Genomic DNA, 3,818 nt, shown 5'->3' on the forward strand with positions numbered 1-3,818 from the left:
CTCTAACATGAGTTTTTATGAATCATTCTACTCTATGTATTTCCTAACTGTAACACATTGATATAATGCAAACTAAGTATGTCAGTGGCCTAACCGTTTTATATATATATTACTGTTGGGGACAAAAAATGCCTTTATTTCCTAAAAAGATAAACATGGGGCATCTCCCTAAGGGTGTGAGCTGACAAATGTCTGCCCAACTCCGGCATTTCTGGTGCCTGCCACCATTTTTCCGGTTGGGGACTTTGAAATGGTTTCCAGGGTATGGGTGCCTGCAGAGCTGTGTTCATCAAAGCCCATGGGCACATCAATTAAAATGGAAATTGTGTTGACACAAAGAGATAGGGAGAGAGTCAGGTGCAACCCAAACATCTGGTTGATGCCCGATCCCACACATTCACCCCTAAAGCCTCTAGCAGCATAAGCCCCGCGCTCAGGGGCCAAGTCCTGTGGTTGGCAGGGGCAGGATGTGAATCTGGGCTGCCAGGCATTGCCCATGTGGAAATGTGGCAAAAGATGACAGGCAATTTTCTCATACAGCTGTATAAAGGGTTTAAGCTCTTTCTTCAGCTCATCAGTCTGCTCCTGACAGCACTCAATACTGCAGATGAGGTAAGGGGTCCCAGCATGAAAAAGGTGGCTTCAAAGCAATCATCTTCAAATGCCACATTACAAAGCACTGTAAGGTAAAGGTGAGGCCATGATACATTGGAAACATTTGAAAGCAATGGATTTTGCCAGAATTTAAGATATTCTACATTCTTCACAATTATGTAGAATCTAAAGTAGCTATTAATGCTGCTCCTGTATCACAACCCTCATAATGTAAATTGTTCTCAATGCAATGAATAGAATGTTCTCTATGATAATCAGAAGACGTCTCAGAGAAACTGGGAACTTGAGTCGAAACAAGTGGATATTAATGATAAGATTTTGCATCAATAGAATTTAATTTAACTAAACTAATGCACTTTTAATAGTGAGCTTCAACTTTTACAACAGTAGAACGCAGGAAATATTTCCCTCGTCTATTGATGACAGAGCAGAGAGTGCCTAACATGTATGGGACAGATAAAATGTTGTCAGACAGTTACTCATTGTAACAAGTGTTCAATTTATCTCAGTTATAGATGGTCACAAAATATTTCATCACTTAATCTACAGCTGGAGAAAATTCCTTTGATACATGGGGGAAATGAGGTTACTATCTCATCAGATCCAAAGAATGCAGTTTACCAAATAAGAAAAAAAAAAAAATGTCAGGAGTTTTTCTTCAACAGATGTCTTCAAACAGAGTTTGAATGCATATTAGTAAACCAATCCCATGAAATGAGAGGAAGGTGAAAAAAACATGAATTAAGTGCTGAAAAAATAATTGCAGAATACAGTTTTTTCTTGATTTAACCACAATAGTTTTTTTCTTAAATAAATAACTTCTGTTTTGTAAAGACACTTTTTGAAACAGTAGACATACCCTAATTCCCAAAGTCATTGAATAAACATCACCAGCCACTGATTTGCCAAACACACAAGTCTGTTCTTCTATGTTTGAGCCATAGTTCTCTCAACCAATTGTCAGTTATGTCCTGTCAGTAATGTCTTTATGTAATTCCATCAGTTTTATAATGTCTCATTTTGAAAAAAAGTATTAGATTTGGGTCTCTTGTACATTGTCTTTTGAGCTGGCGGATTAACAAAGGTTCGTGTCGCTGAGCTGTGTATGGAGTTGATCGTGGAGGCATGGTTGTATGCAGTCTTATAGGTGTTATAGTGGTTGAGGTGCTCGTGCTCAAGAGGAGGCAGGGTCAGGTGGCCCTCCATGCCTGGGCCTCCTGTTTACACAGTCCTCGTCCAACATTGATGATCTCAATGGTGCGTGTGGGTGCGTGGTGGTTCTGCTGGTGGTGCTGTTTGGCATCTTGTAGAAGATGATTAGCATGATCGCGCCATAGTGTGTGATCGCAACAAAGCAGCCAATGATGATTCTGGTCGTCTTCATTACCTCATCCAAGCCGTTCCAGCGAAGCCCCCTCCCACCCAGCTCTGTGACAGGTAATTGTGTAAGTCTTCTTGTGGCGCTGGGTGGAGAGCGGGGTCCCGGACTGTGGTGGTAGTTGTAGAGGTGGGTGAAACAGACCCCCATGTACCAGCAGAGGGTGTGGGGCCTACCTTCTGCTGTACAGCGGTGGTGAAGCCTTCATTATGTGGCGTTTCTATGGTCTCCACTGTCACTGTGGTGAAGTAACTGAAGCTGCTGTTCTCTGTAGAGGACACATTGAGTGTGGCAGATGCTGTTGTGTTACCTGCAGAATTACTGACCATACATGTGTATGTGCCTGTGTCCTGTATGGTAACGATTGGTGAAGTTCAGAGTGCCGTCATTCAGCACGGAGAATTCTGATCTTGTAAGCACCGTGTGTCATGATGGAACCATTGGGTGTAATCCAGCTTACAGAGGTCAATGAGCTGGCTCTGCATTTCAACTCTGCAGCGCTTTCCCTCTGTCACATTTAGATCCGCAGGAGGCTCCACAATAACAGGAGCATAACAGTGAAAGTAGTTCTGGTCCAACTTGCCAATGTATCGTCCCTTATGCTGGGTTTGTGGAGCGCAGCGGGCACAGCAGCTGGTGTTTGCTGGCACCATCTCTTTAAGCCACCAGCTTGGCCAGAGTATGTCACAGTTACAATTCCACGGGTTGTGGTGCAAGTGCACCCTCTCCAGGTGATGTAAAGGGAGTGAAGAGATCATGGGGCAAGAGGGTAAGGTTGTTGCGGGCTAGATTGAGCTCCACTAGTGACCGCGAGGTCATCAAAAGAGTTCCCTTTCTATGGTCTGGATCTGTGCATGCATCATCCATAGCTTCTGCAAATGGATGAGCCCTTCTTAAAGAGCCAGGTCGGTGATACAGCTAGCTGGTCCCCCGACATCTCCAGTTCATCCAGCTTCACCAGGGGAATAAGGTTGGGAATTTCCTTCAGATTGCACATTCCCAGATTTAAGTAGAGCGTTGCTCAGCCCCTTCAAAGGCCCCTCAGATATGTAGGAGAGCGCGTTTGAGCTCCCAGGGGTCCAAAACGCCTTACGTAGGGCACTTTGTTAAAAGCATAGGAGGGAAATGCTCCCGATAGGGTTATTCCTCAGCCAAAGCTCCTTTAGTTTGGACAGGTACTCAAATGCCCCGTTTGGGATAGTGTGTGGGCCGGTTATCAAAAGCTCCAAGGTATTGAGGCTGGCCAGTCCATTGAAGGCCCCCAGCTCAATTTTCATTATGGTTTTTGCTCAGCTGCAGGATCTCCAGATGTCTTAGGTGCTTGAAGCTGTCCACCTTTGTACCTGAATGAGATTTTCTTGCAGATTCAGGTAGCGTGTGTTGGTAGAGATGCCATCAGGGACTTCCCGCAAACCTCGTCGTGGTGCAGATGACTTTGCTGAACTGGTTACTACAGGAGCAGACAGAGGGGCATGTCTGAGCCGCATTACCAGCCCGCCACCACCAGCAGTTGCAGGGCCAGAAGCACCCAAACAAGGTTCGGACAGGCCGGTTCCACCTAGGACCTCGCATCATCTGCTGCTGCTGAGAGGAGGTCATCTTGTTTAACTATTCATAATTTATTGACTGGTCTTCCACTCTTTGGAATGAGGATTTGGGCTCACTGGAATGAAATGAGAGACAGAAAGGAAGAGATACATTAGATAATTGATCATGTTTGAGATTCCCTTTAATCACTTCTAATAATAAGCACTGAAAAAAAAGAAAATAAAGTAGAAATCAAAAGTCAAATTAGAAGGTTTTCCCTAAATACATTCTTTAGGTT

The 3,818-nt window shown here is 44.2% G+C and overlaps 1 pseudogene; it reads right to left on the reverse strand.

Moving 5' to 3' along the window:
• Positions 1 to 518: 518 nt before the first annotated feature.
• On the reverse strand, positions 519 to 3,595 carry LOC120563492 (annotated as a pseudogene).
• Between the last annotated feature and the right edge of the window lie 223 nt (positions 3,596 to 3,818).

The sequence above is a fragment of the Perca fluviatilis genome, chromosome 8 (assembly GCF_010015445.1).
Source record: "Perca fluviatilis chromosome 8, GENO_Pfluv_1.0, whole genome shotgun sequence".
NCBI classification, from domain to species: Eukaryota; Metazoa; Chordata; class Actinopteri; order Perciformes; family Percidae; genus Perca; species Perca fluviatilis.